The sequence below is a fragment of the Denticeps clupeoides genome, chromosome 14, assembly GCF_900700375.1.
Source record: "Denticeps clupeoides chromosome 14, fDenClu1.1, whole genome shotgun sequence".
In the NCBI taxonomy this organism is placed as follows: Eukaryota; Metazoa; Chordata; class Actinopteri; order Clupeiformes; family Denticipitidae; genus Denticeps; species Denticeps clupeoides.
This window is the reverse complement of record NC_041720.1, coordinates 21,595,881-21,623,093: the sequence shown is the minus strand read 5'-3', so window position 1 is coordinate 21,623,093 and position 27,213 is coordinate 21,595,881. Positions and strand designations below refer to the sequence as shown.

The 27,213-nt window shown below is 49.1% G+C and overlaps 4 non-coding genes and 4 pseudogenes across 4 annotated transcripts; all 8 read left to right on the top strand.

Moving 5' to 3' along the window:
• Positions 1-2,337: 2,337 nt before the first annotated feature.
• Positions 2,338-2,568, top strand: LOC114763947 (uncharacterized; annotated as a pseudogene).
• A 146-nt stretch (positions 2,569-2,714) lies between these two features.
• On the top strand, positions 2,715-2,832 carry LOC114763896 (uncharacterized; annotated as a pseudogene).
• A 325-nt stretch (positions 2,833-3,157) lies between these two features.
• LOC114763955 (U5 spliceosomal RNA) lies at positions 3,158-3,271 on the top strand. Its single transcript, XR_003742435.1, has one exon. It is a non-coding gene; the product is annotated as a U5 spliceosomal RNA (small nuclear RNA).
• A 123-nt stretch (positions 3,272-3,394) lies between these two features.
• On the top strand, positions 3,395-3,585 carry LOC114763913 (U2 spliceosomal RNA). The gene has a single exon (XR_003742406.1). It is a non-coding gene; the product is annotated as a U2 spliceosomal RNA (small nuclear RNA).
• Positions 3,586-4,174: 589 nt separating this feature from the next.
• LOC114763976 (U5 spliceosomal RNA) lies at positions 4,175-4,288 on the top strand. The gene has a single exon (XR_003742454.1). It is a non-coding gene; the product is annotated as a U5 spliceosomal RNA (small nuclear RNA).
• A 122-nt stretch (positions 4,289-4,410) lies between these two features.
• LOC114763949 (uncharacterized) lies at positions 4,411-4,537 on the top strand (annotated as a pseudogene).
• Positions 4,538-13,082: 8,545 nt separating this feature from the next.
• Positions 13,083-13,279, top strand: LOC114763941 (U2 spliceosomal RNA). Its single transcript, XR_003742429.1, has one exon. It is a non-coding gene; the product is annotated as a U2 spliceosomal RNA (small nuclear RNA).
• A 146-nt stretch (positions 13,280-13,425) lies between these two features.
• On the top strand, positions 13,426-13,543 carry LOC114763895 (uncharacterized; annotated as a pseudogene).
• Positions 13,544-27,213: the final 13,670 nt, after the last annotated feature.

Genomic DNA, 27,213 nt, shown 5'->3' with positions numbered 1-27,213 from the left:
GTCGCCGGGTGAGGATGGCCTCCCTGTCGAGTTTTATAAAACCTTTTGGGATATTTTAGCAGGAGACATTTTAATGGCTTTTAAAGACTTTGCAAATTTAGATAGATTACCTGATGGTTTTAGAGGAGGAATCGTGACCCTGTTGGGTAAAAATGGAGATAAAACCGACATACGAAATTGGAGACCAATTACACTTTTAAACCTGGACTGCAAACTTTTTAGTAAGATTTTATCACAACGTATGTCAATGGTTTTAAAGGACTTGATCCACCCAGACCAAGCCTGTGCCATCCCAGGGAAGAAGATAACGGACAGCCTAGTACTGATCCGAGACGCCATCTGTTATGCGAGAGACAGAAACATTAGGCTCTTAGTATTAAATTTAGACTTTGAAAAAGCCTTTGATCGGGTCTCGCACCAGTACCTGTTTCAGGTACTGAGAAAAATGGGGTTTTCGGGCAAATTCTTAAAATGGGTGGAATTGCTATACAGGGACATAAATAGCAAGATCTTGGTTAATGGGGTTTTGTCCAAAACAATAGACATTTGTTCTGGCGTTCGTCAGGGGTGTCCGCTATCTCCGCTCCTGTTCGTGGCATGCATTGAGCCGTTGGCACAGATCTTGCGAAGGGACCAATGGATCAGCGGGCTGAGTTTACCAGGTGGGTTAACTGCAAAGTGCGTTTTATACATGGATGATGTGACTCTTTTAAGCACAGATGCCACATCGGCCCAAAGAGCTTTGGAGTTGACAGAATGGTATGGAGAGGCATCAGGAGCAAAGCTCAACAGGTGCAAGTCTGAGGCCCAGCTCTTTGGGTCGTGGGGGGGAATACCAACAGAGATGGACGTGGATTTTAAACAAACAAATCTGAGAATTTTAGGGGTTAAATTTGATAAAGAAGGGGGAGGACGGGACAATTGGAATGAGGTTTTAGGAAAAGTAAAGAGCAGACTTGGTTTCTGGGCTCTGAGAAGTCTGAAGATGGAAGGGAAAATTTTAATTATTAAAGCAGTGATTTTACCTTTGCTTTTATTGTTGTCTTCTGTTTTTATTCCTCCTAGGGTCTTCTTGGTGAGCCTGGATAGGGCAGTGTTTTACTTCCTATGGGGGTCTAAATGGGAAAGACTGAAAAGAATGGAGGTAAAAAAAAGTAAAAAGAAAGGAGGAAAGGGCCTCCCAGACCCCTACTTATTCTTTGGAAGTAAGTACACTGCCCTACATCTTAAGTATGCAACAAACCCCGCCAAAGAAGATAAAGCCGCGGCCATGGTCAGGTTCTGGATGGGATCGTATCTAAGACACCTGAAGTTGATGCCAAGAGACCACACAACTCCTGTTTCTTTTACTTTGCCCCCCCAATATGTTTTTATTAAAACCTTTTTAAAGAAACATAACATAGAGAAGGAGAACATTCTAACACTTACAAATAGTAAAGAAATTGTTTCTCTTGTGCAGGGTCGGGAGGAGGTGATCCCAGTGCGCGGCCTCTCTGCAGAGGAAGCAGAGAAGGTTTGGCGCAATGTGGCCTGCCCCAGACTCCAGAACAGACACAAAGACCTTTCGTGGTTGGCGGCTCATGAGATCCTCCCGGTTAGGGCTGTAATGCACTCCCGGGGCATGGGAAGGACAGCAGAATGCCCACGCCCAGGGTGTGGCGCCACCGAAACGGTGTGGCATGCTCTCTGGGAGTGTGGGGTGGCAAGGGACCTGTGGGCCAGAACCGGAATCCTACAATGCCCGGGCCTGCCAGCAGGGGAGGCCCGAACACTAGACTGCTGGGAGGCAGTTTATGGGGTTGGCCAGAGCATGGAAGCACTGAACAGGAAAGATTTTCAAAAGCTCTGGTGCACCCTGAATAGTGTCAAAGATGCTATATGGGCCTCCAGAAACCTGCTGGTGGGGAAACGCGTGACGGCGACGCCTCAGATGGAACAGCAGCTAGTCCAGGCGTCACTGAGGGCGTACACCGCACGTCGTCATCCGGAGGAGGAAGCCGGGGTAACCACAGGAAGGTCCCGGTCGCCCCCAGACTGACCGCTCGTAGATGCCCCCCTACAGCATCCAGGCGACAGGCAGGAGCAGCGGGCCAAAAGGGAGAGGATCTCCTCTGAGCCCAAAAGAGGCAAGTCGAGTGCTTGGAACTGAGGTGGGAGGAACTGGGATCACCAACCCTCGCTACCCCGACATGATGCCAGAGAAAAGAAAAGATTTTAAAAGACAACTAAAAATGTGCTAAATTCTCGTTTAATTGCTATTTATTGAATTTTTCTTTTTACTACTTGTGTTTTTTAATTTTTTAGTTAAACATAGAAATTGTTATGGCTATTGTGTTTTCAACTTTTTGGAATGTAATTTGTAAAACAAAGATGATTTTCTGTAATGTAAAATAAAATAATAAATAAAAAAAAAAATCTGTTCTAATCAGTTTAATATCTGATACGTCCCCCAGCGGGGGACTACATATTAAGCGGATTTTTAGAACAGGGAGTCGGCAAAGGAGCTTGCTCCATCCGCTCCACGCATCGACCCAGTATTGCAGTGCCTCTGGGAGCGGTGCACTTTCTCTGTTGTGTTGCAAATAAAAACTTACCACTCCAACTTGTTGCCTTTTCTCCATCATGTTTTTGACAGTCAAAGGCAAGTTTTTTATTCCTTGATATGTTTTCAAGCGCCTTTTTGTTTAAAAGTCCAAGATTTTCAAGCAGGGGTTGCTTACGGCCATACCAGCAGAAGAACGCCCGATCTTGTCTGATCTTGGAAGCTAAGAAGGCTTGGGCCTGGTTAGTACTTGGATGGGAGACTGCCTGTGAAAACCAGGTGTTACAGCTATTGAGAAACGTTTTCAAAATGAAGTTTTTTACATTGCCTTGTCAGCTTTTTTTCAAAGTTAGTTAAGAGGTATTTTTAGTCTTTGTTACGTTTTCCCGCCTTTTTTCTTCTTTTTTTTTTTTTTACAAGCTGCTCTTTGGTTTTCGTGTCCGTGCCTGCTCTGTGACAATCGTTCGACAGTCGTTCACTGGCTTAACTGTGGAATAGGGTGGAGCTGAATTGATTAGGCGGGGTTGTCCGGCCCTCGGCCTTAAGGTGCGACGCACCCTGATGTCAGCACCAAACACACAAGAGACACTCTCCACCTTTACGACCCTGTTGTTGTCGCTTGGGCTTCTCTTCATCACGTACAAATCTTTCGCCTTTTACTAAAGATTTCCGTGGAGAGGGGCGTCAACAAGCTCACAATATTTTTGGGGGCTCTGTTTTGACAGAGCTACACGATGGGTTCAAAGAATACTTAAGAAAACGTGGTGTGTTGTGCGCTTACGTATACGCGCACCATCCAGCAAATACCGCACACGTTCCGAGAATGGCACGCCACGGCGCCTTTTTCAGGTTATCGCTTCTCGGCCTTTTGGCTAAGATCAAGTGTAGTATCTGTTCTTATCAGTTTAATATCTGATACGTCCCCCAGCGGGGGACTACATATTAAGCGGATTTTTAGAACAGGGAGTCGGCAAAGGAGCTTGCTCCATCCGCTCCACGCATCGACCCAGTATTGCAGTGCCTCTGGGAGCGGTGCACTTTCTCTGTTGTGTTGCAAATAAAAACTTACCACTCCAACTTGTTGCCTTTTCTCCATCATGTTTTTGACATTCAAAGGCAAGTTTTTTATTCCTTGATATGTTTTCAAGCGCCTTTTTGTTTAAAAGTCCAAGATTTTCAAGCAGGGGTTGCTTACGGCCATACCAGCAGAAGAACGCCCGATCTTGTCTGATCTTGGAAGCTAAGAAGGCTTGGGCTTGGTTAGTACTTGGATGGGAGACTGCCTGTGAAAACCAGGTGTTACAGCTATTGAGAAACGTTTTCAAAATGAAGTTTTTTACATTGCCTTGTCAGCTTTTTTTCAAAGTTAGTTAAGAGGTATTTTTAGTCTTTGTTACGTTTTCCCGCCTTTTTTCTTCTTTTTTTTTTTTTTACAAGCTGCTCTTTGGTTTTCGTGTCCGTGCCTGCTCTGTGACAATCGTTCGACAGTCGTTCACTGGCTTAACTGTGGAATAGGGTGGAGCTGAATTGATTAGGCGGGGTTGTCCGGCCCTCGGCCTTAAGGTGCGACGCACCCTGATGTCAGCACCAAACACACAAGAGACACTCTCCACCTTTACGGCCCTGTTGTTGTCGCTTGGGCTTCTCTTCATCACGTACAAATCTTTCGCCTTTTACTAAAGATTTCCGTGGAAAGGGGCGTCAACAAGCTCACAATATTTTTGGGGGCTCTGTTTTGACAGAGCTACACGATGGGTTCAAAGAATACTTAAGAAAACGTGGTGTGTTGTGCGCTACGTATACGCGCACCATCCAGCAAATACCGCACACGTTCCGAGAATGGCACGCCACGGCGCCTTTTTCAGGTTATCGCTTCTCTGCCTTTTGGCTAAGATCAAGTGTAGTATCTGTTCTTATCAGTTCTCGGTGGGATTCGTGCGGTGTATGGGGCACCACTGAGATAATTTTTATTTGCCCCAACACCTAGCACTTTTAATCCAACAGCCTTTTCAAAGGCTAAGCACTTACAGAGCCCTTTTTAGGGCTCTGAACCCCCCTGAAGATGGAGTCTGGAGCCAGGGCCAGAAAGAAGATGGCGGCGACGACGACAACGGCGAAAGACCTGGCGGGACAAGCAGGTAGCATGCCTCCAGCCAAAGCCCAGTCGGCAAGGAAAATGGGAACGGGGACCATTCGGGAGCAGGACCAGTCTAGCAATGAAAGAAAGGAGAAGGAGGTGAAGCAGAAGGTAATGGAGACAGTAGATAGCTTGGATGGCGCAGAGGTGTCCGCTCCCCACCAGGCTGAGCCCGGGGCTCCGGACAACCGGGGGTCTCAAACAAGAGACAGCACCTCCACCTCCACCGAAATGCCTGCGACGAGGATGAAGAACACACTGAGGTTCCGGTGGAGGGGAGCAGACCCCCAGGGCTTCCCTGAGAGAGTCCCGTTTATCAGGGAGGTCCTGTTCGGAGTCCTGAGCCTGACTGCATGTGACATTGTTTGTGTGCAAAGGAATGGTCCCCAGCGCTTTGTAGATGTTACCATCCTCGCCGACGGAAGATTTACAACAATGCTGGAGGTATGCAGAGACAAGAAAGAGGAGGGGTTGAAGAATTACGTAGTGGAACAGCTCTGGTGGGCGGATAAGAAAATCATCACCGTCCACGTCTTCAACCCCTTTTTACCTGCAGAGACCGTCAGGAAATTCCTTCAACAGTACGTCGATCTTCAGCCTGGCCATCGGGAGATGCGGGACGAGCTGGGCATATGGAATGGGAGACGCCAGTTCCAGGCCCGGCTACGTCCCGATCCCACGGCTCCAGACGGGTTGTGCCACCCACCGGGATACTTCACAATAGAAGGGAACAGAGGTTACCTTTTTTACCCGCAGCAGCCTCCCTTCTGCAAACTCTGTCTGGGCAGGGGTCACACAGCCGACGCCTGCACCAACATGAAGTGCAGGAATTGCCTGGATAAAGGCCACATGGCCAAAGACTGTACCGGGCCACGCCGCTGCAAGATCTGCGGCGGAGATAACCATCTGGCCCGGGCCTGCCCCCAATACAAACCTCTTTATTCGGATGCTCTGGTGGATTACCGCCACCGGGAAGAGGTCCGGAGTCAGCCGCAGGGGGCTCAGGTGATTCCAGCCACCAAGGGTGCAGGGTCGGCTGTTGTTCCAGAGACCCCGGCCACCAGACCCTCCAAAAGAAAAGGGGAGATAAAAAAAGACACCATGAACAAGCAAAGCAGAAGGGAGGCTGAAAAACCACAAGAGGCCCTTTCTCCAGCCAGGGCCTCGCCAAGTAAGGACCGAGAAGTCAACATCCCGCTGGCATTAAGTGCTTCATCGCCAGCGGGAGTGGGAGTTTTGCCCCCACCACCCCCTCCCCACCTGCCCTGTCAGCCTCAGGAGGGACTCAGAGTGGATGGGGAGGAAAAACTCCAATTAGACTTTATCGATGAGGGTCTCCGGAGGCTGATGGAGTATGCGGGTGGGGTGGTTGGGTGAAGGGGGGGTTTTATGGCTGGGGTTTTATCATTTTATTTTTTTTTACTATTTTATGGGTTTTATGGTTTTAGTAAGATTTTTATTCATTTTAAAAATTTTATTTAATCCCCATGGCCGAGTTAAAAATTTTAACATTGAACGTCAGAGGGTTGAAAAATTTCGTAAAACGCACAGCTGTTTTTAACCAACTGGCATCCTCTCCCTTTGACCTGTGTTTACTGCAGGAAGTCCACCTCCGGGACCAGCGAGATGTGGCCATATTCACCCAGAACTGGAACTTGGGTGAGTCTCACTGGAGTGTGGGTGGCGTCCATTCGTCAGGCGTGGGAATCCTTTTTGGGAACCATGCCTTTCAAAGTGTAAGCCCCTTCACGGTTCTTCCCGGAAGGGTGTTGGGGGTGGACGCCACATGGAGGGGGCAGCACATTAGAGTTCTGTGCGTCTACGCTCCAGTGAAAGCCACCTCTCGCATAGAGCTGTTAGAGCAGTTGGTCCCCTTTTGTTTAACATCCAGACATCTCATCATTGGGGGTGACTTCAACATCTTCCTCGAAGGGAAAAGTGATGTCAGTATTCCACATTTTATTAAGTTTGTGCGTAATTTTAACCTTACTGACGGTTTCAAGTTTTGCAACCCTAGTGATCTGGGAATGACCTGGCACAATACCCGTGGCTCTTGTAGTCGCATCGACTACATTTTAGCAGCACCCCCCATGCGGTAAAAAGCGGTCTCCCTGTCTCCCCAGTGGCCATCGGATCATGTGATGCTGGAGGCAAAGATTATTATCGATGCCCCAGCCCATGGTCCTGGCTACTGGAAATTCAACATCTCTCTCTTAGAAGAGAAGGAGTACAGGGAGTTATTTCTGGACCAGTTTAAGCTTTGGACCGAGTACAGAGATCCAGGCTCCTCTGTGATAGATTGGTGGGAAGGGGTCAAGAGTAAAATCAAGACCCTTACCATCAACTATTCAAAACAGCGCAGAGCCTCCCAGCGCTGGCGTATCACACGCTTAGAGGAGGAGCTACAGGAACTGTACTCTCATTTTAACAATGGGGGGATTTTTAATCCCGGTAGGGCCACGGAACTCAAGGATCGTTTGCGGCAGCTGCATGAGCAGCAGGCCAAAACCTCCTTGTTTCGTGCCAGGTGTCAAAAGTTGGACGAAAATGAAAAATGTACTGCATTTTTCTTCAATAAAGTGAGAGACTCCAAAGCGGAGAAAAGTTTCGAAACTCTCCGCAACCAACATGGGGAGTCTCTCACGGACACATCCCAGATGCTAGAGGTTGCAACTTCGTTTTATAAACAACTTTTTAACAAACGGAGTACAGACCCGGTTGGGGGCTCAGGTTTCCTGGCCAAGCTAGAGAAGGTTCTTCCTAGTGATGCCCGGGGCAGCTTAGAGGCTCCCATTACCTTAGAAGAAGTCACCAAGGTAATTCATTGTATGAATCGCCGTAAAACTCCGGGCCTGGATGGACTCCCAGTGGAATTTTATATTTCATTTTGGGATGTCCTGGGACCAGAGTTATTTATGGTTATTGAAGAGGTGCTGAGCCAAGGGAAGCTGACAAAAAGCATGAGGTCAGGTGTGCTCTCCTTGTTGTACAAGAAAGGCGATAAAGCTGACTTGGCCAACTGGAGACCCCTGACCATGCTTTGCGTTGATGCAAAGCTAATCGCGAAGATACTGACTGAGCGCCTGAAGAAAGTTATGACCAGTCTGGTTCATGTTGACCAGACATGCGGTGTCCCTGGACTATCTGCATTCTGGAATTTACACCTGATCCGGGATGCTATCGCATGGGCGGAGGATCGTCAGATCCCCCTCGCAATGGTCAGTTTAGACCAAGAGAAGGCGTTTGATCGTGTAGACCACTGCTTTCTGTTTAAAGTGTTGGAGAGAATGGGGATCAGTGCAAAGTTCATAGGGTGGATCCAGTCCCTCTACCGGGAGGTGGGCAGTCGGGTGTGCCTTAATGGCTCACTCGGCTTTTGGATCCCCCAGATTGGCGGGGTGAGGCAGGGCTGCCCTCTCTCGCCGCTCTTATATGCTCTTTACATCGAGCCCCTGGCAGCTGCCATCCGTGCCAGTCCCACAGTGGATGGTCTGCTGCTTCCAGGAAGTGGTGGTTTAAGGGTTAAACTGGCTCAGTATGCGGATGATACCACCATATTTGCATGCTCGAGCCGGTCCCTCGGTCAGGCGCTGGACCTGGTCCAGGCGTTCGGCAGAGCTTCCGGCGCAGCACTTAATCTTCAAAAGTCGGTGGTTAAGTACTTTGGTGGCTGGAAGGGCAGGGAGGACCTTTTCGGGGACTTACCCCAATGTGAAGGCCCTCTTAAAGTCTTGGGCGTCCTCTTCCAGTCTGAAGGGGCGGCCCAGGCCAACTGGGAAGAACGCTTGGCTAAGGCCAGACGGAAGATGGGGTTGTGGAAGGGGAGGTCCCTCTCCTTCCTCGAAAAGGTACTTGTGTTAAAGGTGGACATTCTGCCCACATTGCTCTACCTTGCACAGGTGTACCCCCTTCCCCGTGCTATGAAACGGGGTTTAACAAAGGATGTTTTCAGCTTCATCTGGGGGGGCAAGTATGAGTATGTGAGGCGTGAAGTAATGTACCTGAGGAAGGAGGAGGGGGGGAGAGATGTACCTGACATCCCTCTTAAACTCGATTGCCTCTACCTCTCTGAGCTTTGTCGCCGTCTGGTTGCTCCTCATGAGCACCCCCACCAATACCTCGTACGTCTGTGGCTGAGTTTCCCGATGCGCCATTTGTGCCCATTGTGGACAAACGCTGTTCCCAAGGCCGAGACGCTGCCTGCCCACTACAGGTATGCTGTTAGCCTGGGTAAGTCCATCCAGGCAGATGGTCTCGGTGAAGCCTTGCTGAAGCATAGGGTCTTGTATAAGACTCTGCTCAGTACAAGGGGTACTCAAGCCCTTTTGGGGCTTGAGGAAGGCACTTGGGTCAGGATTCAGCCACCTGAGTTAGATCACCGTCTGCAAGACCTCAACTGGCGTTGCCTCCACGGCAAGCTGCCAGTAAGAGAGGTCCTGCACAGGCATGGACTGACCAGGCACCCCAAGTGCCCACAGTCCCAGTGTAACAACGACGAGTCCATATGACACGTTATGTGGGACTGTGGGCATGCCAAAGCAATTTGGCGTCTGGTTGGCAGCCTGTGCAGAAAGCTAGACCAGCAGACGGTACTGACGTATGAGAAGATCCTACACGGATGGCCGCTGGGACCGGTGGGGTCAACATCCCTTCGGGTGTGGGAGGTCGTTAGCATTACCAAATCTTCCATCTGGGATGCGAGGGCCGCTCTCATCCGGAGGGGGACGGACTTCACTCCCCAGGGTGTCTTCCGTAAAATCCGGGCTGAACTCGACTTCAGGATGGAGAAGGACGTCACCAACATGGGCTACGAAGAGGCTGCTCTTAAGTGGCACGCCCTTCTGGGCTCGTAGTCCAGTTGCCATTTTTTGTGGCGTCCGGACCATCTTGTCCTTTTGTCCTCAAAGCGAGTAGTGGCTGCATTTTTTTTTTAAAACACACAAAAAAAGCTCAAAAAGTAAAAGCGACTGCCTTTTATTTCAGATTAGGGTGAGGGTTTTGGTGTATTCATTTGATTTAAAAAATTTATTTTGATGTGTTATTTAAGTAAACATATAAAGGAAAAAAAATAATAATAATAATAACTATGGACTTATGTGATGATTTAAAACGTGTGCACCTATTTATATATTTAATGTGTGATTTTACTATTTTGATTGTTTCATACTGTGTGGACTTTTTTGACTTTGAATTTGGTGTGGAAAAAAAAAAAAAACTGTACATGGAGAATTTCATCATTTTAAGCTCTTTAACTTGTTTTTTTTTTTGTATTGATTTATATATTTATTTAACTTATTGTGCAACTTGTGGTGTGGGAATTGGACCATTTGGTGGGTCCCTTATTCACTTTTGATTTAGGTAGTGTTTTATATTTTAAGAGATTTTTTTGGCAGCACACGGTGAGGACACCCTGAAGCGAGCACAGTAGCACCCTGGGGACAGGCCAGGGGGGATCCTCCTTTTATTGGATCCCAAGCTGCGGTATGTGCATTCCGTCTTTTTATTTAATTTTTATGAGGCCATGGGGTTTTTATTATGGTTTTATCTTGTTTTTAAAAGTATCTTAAGATTAATTTTAAAAAAAGAAATCTTAAGACTTTATAGCAAGACTCTTTATTGAATTTTATTGGTAATTTAGAAAACTTGCTTTTTTATTGTGTTTTATATATGAAGGTTTTAATTTAACAATGTTTTGTTTTATGTGTCATACTTTTGTCTTGTATGAAATTTTCAATAAAGAGCATGATCTGTTCTTATCAGTTCTCGGTGGGAGTCGTGCGGTGTATGGGGCACCACTGAGATAGATTTTTTTTAGCTCCAGCACTTTTTAACCCAACAGACTTTTCAAAGGCTTAGCACTTACAGAGCCCTTTTTAGGGCTCTGCACCCCCCCATCCCCGAAGATGGAGTCGGGAGCCAAGGCCAGGAAGAATACGACGACGACGAAAGACCTGGCGGCACGAGCAGGTAGCATGCCTCCAGCTAAAGCCCAGCCGGCGAGGAAAAAGGAATTGGGGACCATTCGGGAGCGGGACCAGCTGAGCCAGTTAAGAAAAGAGAAGGAGGTTAAGCAGCAAGTTTTAGAGGCAGCAGAAGGCATGGAGGAAGAAAATTCTGTTGCAGAGGTGCCCGCTCCCCACCAGGCCGAGGCCAGGGCTCCGGACAACCGGGGGTCTCAAAACAGAGACAGCACCTCCACCGAAGTGCCAGTGACGAGGATGAAGAACACGCTGAGGTTCCGGTGGAGGGGAGCAGACCCCCAGGGCTTCCCTGAGAGAGTTCCATTTATCAGGGAGGTCCTGTTCGGAGTCCTGAGCCTGAAGGCAAGTGACATTGTTTGTGTCCAGAGGAATGGTCCCCAGCGCTTCGTTGATGTGACTGTCCTCGCCGATGGAAGCTTTACGACCATGCTGGAGGCATGCAGAGACAAGAAAGAGGAGGGGTTGAAGGAATACACAATGGAACAACTCTGGTGGGCAGATAAGAAGATTATCACCGTCCACGTCTTCAACCCCTTCCTACCTGCAGAGACCGTCAGGAAATATCTACAGCAGTTTGTCGATCTTCAGCCTGGCCATCGGGAGATGCGGGACGAGCTGGGAATATGGAATGGGAGACGCCAGTTCCAGGCCCGGCTGCGTTCTGATCCCTTGGCTCCAGACGGGTTGTGCCACCCACTGGGCTATTTTAATATCGAGGGGAACAGAGGATACCTGTTTTATCCACAGCAGCCTCCCTTCTGTAGACTTTGCTTGGGTAGGGGCCACACAGCCGACGCCTGCACAAACATGAGGTGCAGGAACTGTTTGGACAAGGGCCACATGGCCAAAGACTGTACCGGGCCACGCCGCTGCAGGATATGTGGCGGTGACGATCATCTGGCCCGGGCCTGCCCCAAATATAAACCTCTGTATTCAGATGCTTTAGTTGATTCCCCTTTCCTTGAAGAGGTTCGGAGTCAGCCGCAGGGGAACCAGCTCTTTCCACCCACCAAGGAGACAGGGTCGGCTGTGGCTCCAGAGACCCTGGCAACCAGGCCCCCTAAAAGAAAAGGGGAAAGTAAAAACAATCTTACGGTTAAGCAAAGCAGAAGGGAGGCTGAAGTATCAGTAGAGGCCCTTTTCCCAGCCAGGGCCTTGCCAAGTACAGGCCGAGAAAGCAACACCATGCCGGCAGCAAGTGTTTTACCGCCAGAGGGAGTCGGATTTTCACCTGCTCCACCCCTTTCCGGTCAGTCTCAGGAAGGACCCCGAGGAGATTTGGAAGAAAAGCAACAATTGGATTATATCGACGAGGGTCTCCGGAGACTGATGGAGTTGGCGGGTGGGGTGGTTGGGTGAAAAAGGGTTTTATGGCTGGGATTTTATAATTTTATAATTTTAATTTTTATGAATGGATTGACCTCATTCCCCAGGGTGCTTTTGGTAAAGTTCGGGATGATTGTGTGTTCGGGATTGGGATGGACGTCGCTAGCTTGTGCTGCAGGGAGGCTGCTTTGGGGTGGTGTTCCAGTCTGGGCTTGTGGCCCGGCAGTCATTTGTTTGGCGTCCGGGACCATCGTCTCGTTTTTTGTCCTCGGTGGCAAAAAGTGGCTGCAGTTACATTGTAAAAAATTTAAAGTAAAAAAGATTGCATTTTATTTCACCTTAATGTGTGGGAACGGTGGGTTTGTTTATTATTTATGGGTGTTAGTGTGGATGATTAGGTAAATATATAAAAAGAACATTTTAATGGACAGCAATGATGATTTAGAACTGTGTGCATTTAACAATTTTTAAAGTGTGTGGTTTTATTAATGGTGAGTGTTTTATATAATGTGTGTGTGTTTTTTTATTTTTATTTTTTTTGTTGTGTGGTTATTTATTTATACTGAAAAATAATACACTAATAATATATACATATATGCACTGTACATGGAGAACGTTGTCATTGAGAAGTCCTTTATTTCCTTGTATGGTTTTATATATTTATCTAACCTATTGTGTGATGTGGTGGTGGGGTTAGGGACCGTTTAGGGGGTCTCCCTTTTGGTCCCCTTTCACAACTTATTTAGGTGAGTGTTTTGTTTTCAGGAGGCTTTTTTAAGCAGCACACAGCGAGGACACCCTGAAGTGAGAACAGTAGTACCCTGGGGATAGGCCAGGAGAGATCCTTTGCCTTTGGTTGGATACCAATATATGGTATGTAGATTTTATACATGTAAAGAGGCCATGCGTTCATTCCTTTTTAATTTGGTTTTATCTTGTTTTTAAAATTAAAATGACATCTTAAGGCACTTTTAAATCTTAAGACTTAAAAAGCAAGAGTCTTAATTGTTTTTGTTGTAATTTTAGTAAGGATACTTGTTTGATGTATTTATGTAAATGTTTTGGTTTGTGAAGGTGTGCGTTTGTTTAACATGTGATGGAATTTTGAATAAAGAGATCATGAGATAAAAAAAAAAAAAATCTGTTCTTATCAGTTTAATATCTGATACGTCCCCCAGCGGGGGACTACATATTAAGCGGATTTTTAGAACAGGGAGTCGGCAAAGGAGCTTGCTCCATCCGCTCCACGCATCGACCCAGTATTGCAGTGCCTCTGGGAGCGGTGCACTTTCTCTGTTGTGTTGCAAATAAAAACTTACCACTCCAACTTGTTGCCTTTTCTCCATCATGTTTTTGACAGTCAAAGGCAAGTTTTTTATTCCTTGATATGTTTTCAAGCGCCTTTTTGTTTAAAAGTCCAAGATTTTCAAGCAGAGGTTGCTTACGGCCATACCAGCAGAAGAACGCCCGATCTTGTCTGATCTTGGAAGCTAAGAAGGCTTGGGCCTGGTTAGTACTTGGATGGGAGACTGCCTGTGAAAACCAGGTGTTACAGCTATTGAGAAACGTTTTCAAAATGAAGTTTTTTACATTGCCTTGTCAGCTTTTTTTCAAAGTAAGTTAAGAGGTATTTTTAGTCTTTGTTACGTTTTCCCGCCTTTTTTCTTTTTTTTAGCCCCAACACCTTTTAGCACTTTTAAACCCAAAAGCCTTTTCAAAGGCTAAAGCACTTACAGATCCCTTTTTAGGGCTCTGCACCCGTATCACAATGGATTCTGGAGTTAAGGCCAGTAAGAAGACGACGACGACGATGATGAAAGACCCGACGGGACGAGCAGGTGGAAAACCTCCAGATAAAGTCCAGTCGACGAGGACGAAGGAAAGCAATGAAGTGAGGACCATTCAGGAGCGGGACCGGCACAGCCAGAACAAAGAAAAGGACGGGAAACAACAAGCAAGTGATGCAGCAGATGTCTCGACGGAAAGGACATCAGACGCAGAGGTACCCGCTCCCGACCAGGCCGAGGCCAGGGCTCTGGACCACCGGGGGTCTCAAAGCGGAGACAGCCCCCCCCACCGAAGTACCAACTACGAGATTAAAGAACACACTACGATTCCAGTGGAGGGGAGCAGACCCCCAGGGCTTCCTGGAGAGAGTTCCCTTTATTAAGGAAGTCCTTTTTGGAGTCCTGAGCCTGAAGGCCACTGACATTGTTTGTGTCCAAAGAAACGGTCCCCAACGCTTCGTGGATGTCACAGTCCTCGCCGACGGACGATTCAGCACTTTACTGGAGGTTTGTAAAGAAAAGAAAGAGGAAGGGTTGAAAGACTACACAATTGAACAACTTTGGTGGGCAGATAGGAAGATCACCGTCCACATCTTCAACCCCTTCCTCCCTGCAGAGACCATCAGAGGCTTTTTACAACGGTACGTCGATCTTCAGCCTGGCCATCGGGAGATCAGGGACGAGTTGGGCATATGGAATGGGAGACGTCAGTTTCAGGCCCGACTACGCCCTGATCCCTCGGCTCCAGATGGGTTGTGCCACCCACCGGGATATTTTAGCATTGAAGGGAACAGGGGATACCTTTTCTATCCCCAGCAGCCTCCCTTCTGCAAACTTTGCCTGGGGAGGGGTCACACAGCCGACGCCTGAACCAATATAAGGTGCAGGAATTGTTTGGACAAAGGCCACATGGCAAAGGACTGTACCGGGCCACGCCGCTGCAAGATCTGCAGCGGTGATGACCATTTGGCCCGGGCTTGCCCCAAATATAAACCCTTGTACTCGGACGCGCTGGCTGAGACCCCCCTCCGTGAAGAGGTCCAAATTCAGCCACAGGGGACTCAGGTGAAACTGACGACCAAGGGTGCAGGGTCGGCTGTGGCTCCGGAGACCCTGGAAACCAGACCCCCAAAGAGAAAAGGTGAGATGAAGAACAACACAACAGTTAAACAAAGCAGAAGGGAGGCTGAAACATCAGAAGGGGCCCTCTCCCCAGCCAGGGCCCCAAGAAGCAAAGGCCGAGAAACGAACACCACACTGGCATTCAGCGCGCCGCCGCCAGTGGGAGTACGGATTGCACCCCCTCCCCACCAGTCCAGTCAGTCCCCAGAAGGGCCCAGAGTGGATATGGAGGAAAATCAACTGGACTACATTGATGAGGGTCTCCGGAGACTGAGGGAGTTTGCGGGTGGGGTGGTTGGGTGAAGGGGGGTTTTATGGCTGGGGTTTTATAATTTTATTTATTTATTATTTTATGGGTTTTATGGTTTTAGAAATAATTTTATTCATTTTAATTTTTTAACCCCCCATGGCCGAGTTAAAAATTTTAACATTGAACGTCAGAGGGTTGAAAAATTTCGTAAAACGCACAGCTGTTTTTAACCAACTGGCATCCTCTCCCTTTGACCTATGTTTACTGCAGGAAGTTCACCTCCGGGACCAGCGAGATGTGGCCATATTCACCCAGAACTGGAACTTGGGTGAGTCTCACTGGAGTGTGGGTGGCGTCCATTCGTCAGGCGTGGGAATCCTTTTTGGGAACCACGCCTTTCAAAGTATAAGCCCCTTCACGGTTCTTCCCGGAAGGGTGTTGGGGGTGGACGCCACATGGAGGGGGAAGCACATTAGAGTTCTGTGCGTCTACGCTCCACTTAAAATCCACCTCTCGCATAGAGCTGTTAGAGCAGTTGGTCCCCTTTTGTTTAACATCCAGACATCTCGTCATTGGGGGTGACTTCAACATCTTCCTCTAAGGGAAAAGTGATGTCAGTATCCCACATTTTCTTAAGTTTGTGCGTAATTTCAACCTAACTGACGGTTTCAAGTTTTGCAACCCTAGTGATCTGGGAATGACCTGGCACAATAACCGTGGCTCTTGTAGTCGCATCGACTACATTTTAGCAGCACCCCCCATGCAGTTCAAAGCGGTCTCCCTGTCTCCCCAGTGGCCATCGGATCATGTGATGCTGGAGGCAAAGATTACTATCGATGCCCCAGCCCATGGTCCTGGCTACTGGAAATTCAACATCTCTCTCTTAGAAGAGAAGGAGTACAGGGAGCTGTTTTTAGATCAGTTTAAGCTTTGTACCAAGTAAAGAGATCCTGGCTCCTCTGTGATAGATTGGTGGGAAGGGGTCAAGAGTAAAATCAAGACCCTCACCATCAACTACTCAAAACAGCGCAGAGCCTCCCAGCGCTGGCGTATCACACGTTTAGAGGAGGAGTTGCAGGAACTGTACTCTCGTTTTAACAATGGGGGTAATTTTAATCCCGGCAGGGCCACGGAACTCAAGGATTGTTTGCGGCAGCTGCATGAGCAGCAGGCCAAAACCTTCTTGTTCCGTGCCAGGTGTCAAAAGTTGGAAGAAAATGAAAAATGTACTGCATTTTTCTTCAATAAAGTGAGAGACCCCAAAGCGGAGAAAAGCTTCGAAACTCTCCGCAACCAACATGGGGAGTCTCTCACGGACACATCCCAGATGCTAGAGGTTGCAACTTCGTTTTATAAAAACCTTTTTAACAAACGGAGTACAGACCCGGTTGGGGGCTCAGGTTTCCTGGCCAAGCTAGAGAAGGTTCTTCCTAGTGATGCCCGGGGTAGCCTAGAGGCTCCCATTACCTTAGAAGAAGTCACCAAGGTAATTCATTGCATGAATCGCCGGAAAACTCCAGGCCTGGATGGACTCCCAGTGGAATTTTATATTTCATTTTGGGATGTCGTGGGACCAGAGTTATTTATGGTTATTGAAGAGGTGCTGAGCCAAGGGAAGCTGACAAAAAGTATGAGGTCAGGTGAAAAGGCGATAAAGCTGACTTGGCCAACTGGAGACCCCTGACCATGCTTGCGTTGATGCAAAGCTCATTGCAAAGATACTGACTGAGCGCCTGAAGAAAGTTATGACCAGTCTGGTCCATGTTGACCAGACATGTGGTGTCCCTGGACGATCTGCATTCTGGAATTTACACCTGATCCGGGATGCGATCACATGGGCCGAGGATCGCCAGATTCCCCTCGCAATGGTCAGTTTAGACCAAGAGAAGGCGTTTGATCATGTAGACCACTGCTTTCTGTTTAAAGTGTTGGAGAGAATGGGGATCGGTGCAAAGTTCATAGGGTGGATCCAGTCCCTCTACCGGGAGGTGGGCAGTCGGGTGTGCCTTAATGGCTCACTCGGCTTTTGGATCCCCCAGACTGGCGGGGTGAGGCAGGGCTGCCCTCTCTCGCCGCTCTTATATGCTCTTTACATCGAACCCCTGGCAGCTGCCATCCGTGCCAGTCCCACAGTGGATGGTCTGCTGCTTCCAGGGAGAGGTGGTTTAAGGGTTAAACTGGCTCAGTATGCGGACGATACCACCATATTTGCATGCTCGAGCCGATTCCTCGGTCAGGCGCTGGACCTGGTCCAGGCGTTCGGCAGAGCTTCCGGCGCAGCACTTAATCTTCAAAAGTCGGTGGTTAAGTACTTTGGTGGCTGGAAGGGCAGGGAGGACCTTTTCGGGGACTTACCCCAATGTGAATGCCCTCTTAAAGTCTTGGGCATCCTCTTCCAGTCTGAAGGGGCGGCCCAGGCCAACTGGGAAGAACGCTTGGCTAAGGCCAGACGGAAGATGGGGTTGTGGAAGGGGAGGTCCCTCTCCTTCCTCGGAAAGGTACTTGTGTTAAAGGTGGACATTCTGCCCACATTGCTCTACCTTGCACAGGTGTACCCCCTTCCCCGTGCTATGAAACGGGGTTTAACAAAGGATGTTTTCAGCTTCATCTGGGGGGGCAGGTATGAGTATGTGAGGCGTGAAGTAATGTACCTGAGGAAGGAGGAGGGGGGGAGAGATGTACCTGACATCCCTCTTAAACTCGATTGCCTCTACCTCTCGCAGCTTTGTCGCCGTCTGGTCGCTCCTCACGAGCACCCCCACCAATACCTCGTACGTCTGTGGCTGAGTTTCCCGATGCGCCATTTGTGCACATTGTGGACAAACGCTGTTCCCAAGGCCGAGATGCTGCCTTCCCACTACAGGTATGCTGTTAGACTGGGTAAGTCCATCCAGGCAGACGGTCTCGGTGAAGCCTTGCTGAAGCATAGGGTCTTGTATAAGACTCTGCTCAGTACAAGGGGTACTCAAGCCCTTTTGGGGCTTGAGGAAGGCACTTGGGCCAGGATTCAGCCACCTGAGTTAGATCACCGTCTGCAAGACCTCAACTGGCGTTGCCTCCACGGCAAGCTGCCAGTAAGAGAGGTCCTGCACAGGCATGGACTGACCAGGCACCCCAAGTGCCCACAGTCCCAGTGTAACAATATTTACTCTGCCTAGCATCCTGCTCGCCAACGTCCAGTCACTGGAGAACAAGCTCGATGACCTCAGGGCCAGGGTAAAGTTCCAGAGAGACATCCGGGACTGCAACCTCCTCTGCTTCACCGAGATATGGCTGAACCCAGTGGTGCCGGACCACGCCATCCAGCCGGCCGAGTTCTTCTCGGTCCACCGCATGGACAGGACACACGACTCGGGGAAGACAAGGGGAGGCGGAGTGTGTTTGATGGTAAATAGGAACTGGTGTAATTCAATTTCTCCCCTCACACACTCGTGCTCGCCGAATCTGGAACTACTGTCCATCAAGTGTCGTCCTTTTTACCTTCCTCGGGAGTTTACATCGGTCATCATCAGCGCCGCTTACATTCCGCCGAAAGCGGACACGGACACTGCCATAGGCGAACTGCAGGAGGCGCTCACACAGCACCAAACACAGCACCGGGACGCTGCGCTTATTGTGGCAGGAGATTTTAATAATGCCAGCCTCAAACGCGCAGCGCCGAACTTTCATCAGCACATCACCTGCCCCACCAGGGGCGAAAGGACACTGTACCATTGCTACACGACAATAAAGGACGGATACAGGGCACAATCTCGTCCACCATTTGGAAAATCCGACCACGCCGCCATCTTCCTCATGCCTAAATACAAACAAAGGCTTAAACAGGAAGTTCCGGGTCAGAGGGAGGTGGCACGCTGGACGGACCAATCGGTGGCCGCTCTTCAGGACGCAGACTGGGGCATGTTCCAGAGTAGTTCCGGAAACATCAGTGAGTTTGCGGAAGCGGTTGTGAGTTTCATTGGGAAACTAACGGATGACACAGTTCAGAAAACGATCGTCAGAACGTTTCCCAACCAGAAGCCGTGGGTGGATAAAACCATCCGCGACGCTCTGAAATCTCGCACCGCGACCTATAACGCAGGGCTCACTTCCGGGGACATGGAACCATACAAGGCTGCATCATACAGCGTCAGGAAAGCGGTGAAGGAGGCGAAGCAGCGCTACGGGAAGAAACTGGAGTCACAACTCGAACAGAGTGACTCTAGGAGCCTGTGGCGGGGACTACGGACAATAACGGACTATAAAGCACCAACATCCGGTATGACGAACGCGGACGTATCTCTGGCAGACGAGCTAAATACGTTCTATGCTCGCTTCGAGGCTGCAGCTAAAGGCACTAGCAAAGCTACGGCTAGCGGCTCCAACAGCTGCAGACGGGAGGACACTGCCAGCACCGAGAACGCGTTCGTCATCACCGAGCATGACGTGAGGAGAGCCTTCAAGAGAGTGAACACCAGGAAGGCAACAGGACCAGACGGCATCTCGGGGAGAATCCTCAGAGCCTGCGCGGACCAGCTAGCACCTGTGTTTACAGAGATATTCAACCTCTCTCTATCTCAGTCGGTGATCCCCACATGCTTCAAGGAGTCCATCATTGTTCCGGTCCCCAAGAAAACCCATCCTGCCTCCCTCAACGACTACCGCCCTGTAGCCCTCACCTCAGTAGTGATGAAGATCTTTGAACGGCTGGTCAGAGACTTCATCATTTCTTCACTACCAGATACACTCGACCCACTACAGTTTGCATACCGTCCCAACCGGTCCACGGATGACGCCATATCACATCTCCTCCATACTGCACTCACCCACCTGGACACTCGGAAGGGAAATTATGTTAAAATGCTCTTCATTGACTACAGTTCAGCATTTAACACAATAATCCCTTCCACACTCACCACCAAGCTGGAGCACCTGGGACTCAGCTCATCTCTCTGTCAGTGGATCTCCAACTTCCTAACCGGGAGACCACAGGCAGTAAGGATGGGTGGACATGTCTCAACCTCCATCACCCTCAGCACTGGAACCCCCCAGGGCTGTGTTTTGAGCCCCCTGCTGTACTCCCTGTACACCCATGACTGTACAGCCACTTCTAACTCCACCACTATCATCAAGTTTGCTGACGACACTGTCGTGGTGGGCCTGATCTCTGACAACGATGAGATGGCCTACCTGGAGGAGGTTGGAAATCTGGCGAACTGGTGCCAGAGGAACAATCTCCACCTGAACGTCAGCAAGACAAAGGAGTTAATAGTGGACTTCAGTACAAAGCAGGAGAGGACCTACCAGACCCCTGTCATCAATAGGAGCCCAGTGGAGAGAGTGGACAGCTTCCGTTACCTCGGTGTTAACATCACGCAGGACCTGTCATGGTCCTGTCACATCAACACCGTGGTGAAAAAGGCCCGGCAGCGTCTCTACCACCTCAGACACCTGAGAGACTTCAGACTGCCCTCCAAGGTGCTCAGGAACTTCTACTCCTGCACCATAGAGAGCATCCTGACGGGAAATATCTCAACCTGGTTCGGGAACAGCACCATGAAGGACAGGCGAGCCCTACAGAGGGTGGTTCGATCAGCCGAACGAATCATCCGTACCAAGCTCCCTGACCTTCAATCTATCTACAGCAAACGGTGCTGCACCAGGGCCAGGAAGATAGTGAAGGACCTCACCCACCCCAACAATGGACTCTTCTCTCTGCTGCGATCAGGGAAGTGCTTTCGCTCCCTGAAGTCCAACACAGAGAGAATGAGGAGGAGCTTCTTCCCGCAGGCTGTCCAAGCTCTCAACAACAGTACATAGAACTCATGCACTTTCACCTCCAATCACTCCGGACTCTTTTGCACAAAACCACTTTGCACAAAATGACTCTGCGCTTTTTAGGTCCTTACTGCTCTTTCTTTATGGCTCTTTCTTCTTTCTTTAAACATTGTAAAAACTGTAACTCATTTGCACACCTTCACCCTACCAGTTACACATATTTTATGTTAAAGACGTAAAAGTGTAATACTTGGTTATGTTTGCAATATTTGCATATTGGTTCACTGTTTACTTGCAACATTTGCAATACTGTGGTCTTTAGCAGTTGCAGAAAGCATTTCACTGCACATCATACCGTGTATGACTGTGTATGTGACAAATAAAATTTGAATTTGAATTTGAACACCCAGCACTTTTTTTCCAACAGCCTTTTCAAAGGCTCAGCACTTACAGAGCCCTTTTTAGGGCTCTGCACCCCTTCCTAAAATGGAGTCTGGAGTTAAGGCCAGGAAGAAGGCGGCAACGATGATGACAGCGACGAAAGACCTGGCAGGAGCAGCAGGTAGCATGCCTCCAGCTAAAGTCCAGTCGGCGAGGAAGAAGGAAATGGGGACCATTCGGGAGTGGGACCAGCACAGCCATTCAACAAAAGAGAAGGAGGTGAAGCAGCAGGTTTCGAAAGCGGAAGAAGTTATTAAGGAAGATAAACCTGTAGCAGAGGTCTCAACCGGGGGACTCAAAACAGAGACAGCCCCTCCACCGAGGTGGCAGCGACGAGAGTGAAGAACACTCTGAGGTTTCGGTGGAGGGGAGCAGACCCCCAGGGCTTCCCTGAGAGGGTACCATTTATCAGGGAGGTCCTGTTCGGAGTCCTGAGCTTAAAGGCGAATGACATCGTTTGTGTACAGAGGAATGGTCCCCAGCGCTTCGTTGACGTCACTGTCCTCGCCGATGGAAGATTTAGGACCATGCTGGAGGTATGCAGAGATAAGAAAGAAGAGGGGTTGAGGAACTACGTAGTGGAACAGCTCTGGTGGGCTGATAAAAAGATCATCACCGTCCACGTCTTCAACCCCTTTTTACCTGCAGAAACCGTCAGGAAATTCCTTCAACAATACGTTGAACTTTAGCCTGGCCATCAGGAGATGCGGGACGAGCTGGGCATATGGAATGGGAGACGCCAGTTCCAGGCCCGGCTACGTCCCGATCCCTCGGCTCCAGACGGATTGTGCCACCCCATTTTACTATTGAAGGGAACAGAGGTTACCTTTTTTATCCGCAGCAGCCTCCCTTCTGCAAACTTTGTCTGGGGAGGGGTCACACAGCTGACGCCTGCACCAATATTAAGTGCAGGAATTGCCTGGACAAAGGCCACATGGCCAAAGACTGCACCAGGCCACGCCGCTGCAAGATCTGCGGCGGGGATAACCATCTGGCCCGGGCCTGCCCCCAATACAAACCACTGTATTCGGACACTCTGGTGGAATCCCCCCAACGTGAAGAGGTCCAAAGTCAGCCGCAGGGGGCTCAGGCGATTCTGGCTACCAAGGGTGCAGAGTCGGCTGTGGTTCCAGAGACCCCGGCAACCAGACCCCCCAAAAGAAAAGGGAAGTTTAAAAAAAGACACCACGAACAAGCAAAGTAGAAGGGAGGCTGAGACACCAGAAGAGGCCCTTTCTCCAGCCAGGGCCTCGCCAAGTAAGGACCGAGAAGACGACACCCCGGGAGAAGGATTTTTAGCCCCTCCACCCCCTCCCCATCTGTCCAGTCAGCCTGTGGAGGGACCCGGAGTGGATTGGGAAGAAAAACTTCAGTTAGACTATATTGATGAGGGTCTCTGGAGGCTGATGGAGTTTGCGGGTGGGGTGGTTGGGTGAAGGGGGGTTTTATGGCTGGGGTTTTATAATTTTATTTATTTATTATTTTATGGGTTTTATGTTTTTAGAAATAATTTTATTCATTTTAATTTTTTAACCCCCCATGGCCGAGTTAAAAATTTTAACATTGAACGTCAGAGGGTTGAAAAATTTCGTAAAACGCACAGCTGTTTTTAACCAACTGGCATCCTCTCCCTTTGACCTGTGTTTACTGCAGGAAGCTCACCTCCGGGACCAGCGAGATGTGGCCATATTCACCCAGAACTGGAACTTGGGTGAGTCTCACTGGAGTGTGGGTGGCGTCCATTCTTCAGGCGTGGGAATCCTTTTTGGGTACCACGCCTTTCAAAGTATAAGCCCCTTCACGGTTCTTCCCGGAAGGGTGTTGGGGGTGGACGCCACATGGAGGGGGCAGCACATTAGAGTTCTGTGCGTCTACGCTCCAGTGAAAGCCACCTCTCGCATAGAGCTGTTAGAGCAGTTGGTCCCCTTTTGTTTAACATCCAGACATCTCGTCATTGGGGGGGACTTCAACATCTTCCTCGAAGGGAAAAGTGATGTCAGTATCCCACATTTTCTTAAGTTTGTGCGTAATTTCAACCTAACTGACGGTTTCAAGTTTTGCAACCCTAGTGATCTGGGAATGACCTGGCACAATACCCGTGGCTCTTGTAGTCATATCGACTACATTTTAGCAGCACCCCCCATGCGGTTCAAAGCGGTCTCCCTGTCTCCCCAGTGGCCATCGGATCATGTGATGCTGGAGGCAAAGATTACTATCGATGCCCCAGCCCATGGTCCTGGCTACTGGAAATTCAACATCTCTCTCTTAGAAGAGAAGGAGTACAGGGAGCTGTTTTTAGATCAGTTTAAGCTTTGGACCGAGTACAGAGATCCTGGCTCCTCTGTGATAGATTGGTGGGAAGGGGTCAAGAGTAAAATCAAGACCCTCACCATCAACTACTCAAAACAGCGCAGAGCCTCCCAGCGCTGGCGTATCACACGTTTAGAGGAGGAGTTGCAGGAACTGTACTCTCGTTTTAACAATGGGGGGAATTTTAATCCCGGTAGGACCACGGAACTCAAGGATTGTTTGCGGCAGCTGCATGAGCAGCAGGCCAAAACCTCCTTGTTCCGTGCCAGATGTCAAAAGTTGGAAGAAAATGAAAAATGTACTGCATTTTTCTTCAATAAAGTGAGAGACCCCAAAGCGGAGAAAAGCTTCGAAACTCTCCGCAACCAACATGGGGAGTCTCTCACGGACACATCCCAGATGCTAGAGGTTGCAACTTCGTTTGTTAAAAAGGTTTTTATAAAACGGAGTACAGACCCGGTTGGGAGCTCAGGTTTCCTGGCCAAGCTAGAGAAGGTTCTTCCTAGTGATGCCCGGGGTAGCCTAGAGGCTCCCATTACCTTAGAAGAAGTCACCAAGGTAATTCATTGCATGAATTGCCGGAAAACTCCGGGCCTGGATGGACTCCCAGTGGAATTTTATATTTCATTTTGGGATGTCGTGGGACCAGAGTTATTTATGGTTATTGAAGAGGTGCTGAGCCAAGGGAAGCTGACAAAAAGTATGAGGTCAGGTGTGCTCTCCTTGTTGTACAAGAAAGGCAATAAAGCTGACTTGGCCAACTGGAGACCCCTGACCATGCTTTGCGTTGATGCAAAGCTCATTGCAAAGATACTGACTGAGCGCCTGAAGAAAGTTATGACCAGTCTGGTCCATGTTGACCAGACATGCGGTGTCCCTGGACTATCTGCATTCTGGAATTTACACCTGATCCGGGATGCGATCGCATGGGCGGAGGATATGCTCTTTACATCGAACCCCTGGCAGCTGCCATCCGTGCCAGTCCCACAGTGGATGGTCTGCTGCTTCCAGGGAGAGGTGGTTTAAGGGTTAAACTGGCTCAGTATGCGGACGATACCACCATATTTGCATGCTCGAGCCGGTCCCTCGGTCAGGCGCTGGACCTGGTCCAGGCGTTCGGCAGAGCTTCCGGCGCAGCACTTAATCTTCAAAAGTCGGTGGTTAAGTACTTTGGTGGCTGGAAGGGCAGGGAGGACCTTTTCGGGGACTTACCCCAATGTGAAGGCTCTCTTAAAGTCTTGGGCATCCTCTTCCAGTCTGAAGGGGCGGCCCAGGCCAACTGGGAAGAACGCTTGGCTAAGGCCAGACGGAAGATGGGGTTGTGGAAGGGGAGGTCCCTCTCCTTCCTCGGAAAGGTACTTGTGTTAAAAGGTGGACATTCTGCCCACATTGCTCTACCCTGCACAGGTGTACCCCCTTCCCCGTGCTATGAAACGGGGTTTAACAAAGGATGTTTTCAGCTTGATCTGGGGGGGCAGGTATAAGTATGTGAGGCGTGAAGTAATGTACCTGAGGAAAGAGGAGGGGGGGAGAGATGTACCTGACATCCCTCTTAAACTCGATTGCCTCTACCTCTCGCAGCTTTGTCGCTGTCTGGTCGCTCCTCACGAGCACCCCCACCAATACCTCGTACGTCTGTGGCTGAGTTTCCTGATGCGCCATTTGTGCACATTGTGGACAGTGGACCAGTGGGGTCAACAGCCCTTCGGGTGTGGGAGGTCGTTAGCATTACCAAATCTGCCATCTGGGATGCAAGGGCCGCTCTCATCCGGAGGGGGACGGACTTCACTCCCCAGGGTGTCTTCCGTAAAACCCAAGCTGAACTCGACTTCAGGATGGAGAAGGACGTCACCAACATGGGCTACGAAGAGGCTACTCTTAAGTGGCACGCCCTTCTTGGCTCGTAGCCTAGTTGCCATTTTTTGTGGCGTCTGGACCATCTTCTCCTTTTGTCCTCAAAGCAAGTAGTGGCTGCAGTTTTATTTAAAACAAAAAAGCTCAGAAAGTTAAAGCGACTGCCTTCTATTTTTAAACTAGGGGGTGGATTTATATATTTATTTAACTTATTTTTCAATTTTGTGGTGTGGGATTTGGACCATTTGGAGGGTCCCTTATTCACGTTTGATTTAGGTAGCATTTTATTTTTTAAGAGATTTTTTTTCTAGTAGCACACGGCGAGGACACCCCAGGGTGCTACTGTGCTCGCTTCAGGGACAGGCCAGGTGGCAGCACATTAGAGTTCTGTGCGTCTACGCTCCAGTGAAAGCCACCTATCGTATAGAGCTTTCGTTTAACATCGAGGAAGATGTTGAAGTCACCCCCAATGACAAGATGTCTAGAAGGGAAAGGTGATGTCAGTATTCCACAGTTTGTGCGTCATTTCAACCTTACTGACAGTTTCAGTTTTGCAACCCTAGTGATCTGGGAATGACCTGGCACAATACCCGTGGCTCTTGTAGTCGCATCGACTACATTTTAGCATGGGGGGTATCTCCCCAGTGGCCATCAGATCATGTGATGCTGGAGGCAAAGATTGTCGATGCCCCAGCCCATGGTCCCGGCTACTGGAAATTCAACATCTCTCTCTTAGAAGAGGAGGAGTACAGGGAGCTGTTTTTAGACCAGTTTAAGCTTTGGACCGAGTACAGAGATCCCGGCTCCTCGGTGATAGATTGGTGGGAAGGGGTCAAGAGTAAAATCAAGACCCTTACCATCAACTATTCAAAACAGCGCAGAGCCTCCCACCGCTGGCGTATCACACATTTAGAGGAGGAGTTGCATGAACTGTACTCTCGTTTTAAAATTTTTTTAATTTTTAATCCTGGTAAGGCCACAGAGCTCAAGGATCATTAGCGGCAGCTGCTTGAGCAGCAGGCTAAAACGTCCTTGTTCTGTGCCAGGTGTCAAAAGTTGGAGGAAAACGAAAAATGCACAGCATTTTTCTTCAACAGAGTGAGAGACTCCAAAGTGGAGAAAAGATTTGAAACTCTCCGCAACCAACATGGGGAGTCTCTCACGGACAACCTCCCAGATGCTAGAGGTTGCAACTTCGTTTTATAAAAATCTTTTTAACAAATGGAGTACAGACCCGGTTTGGGGCTCAGGATTCCTGGCCAAGCTAGATAAGGTTCTTCCTAGTGATGCCCGGGGCAGCCTAGAGGCTCCCATTACCTTAGAAGAAGTCACCAAGGTAATTCATTGCATGAATCGCCGGAAAACTCCGGGCCTGGATGGACTCCCAGTGGAATTTTTTATTTCATTTTGGGATATCCTGGGACCAGAGTTATTTATAGTTATTGAAGAGGTGCTGAGCCAAGGGAAGCCCTTTGTGTGTGGGTATTCATTAGCATTTATCAGCGTTGATAAATTGTCTAAAATTTTAAAAGCGAGATTAAGCGTGTGTTCACCCTCATGAGTAGGTCCTGTTATATTTTGGTTAACTCCAATTGAGTGTAATATGGGCTTTCTAATGATGTGCTCAGTAAGCCCCTCATCCTTTCAAGTGACATGTACTGACTTTTCAAAATTGCCGGCATTGCATCAGCCACATTTTACGGCAA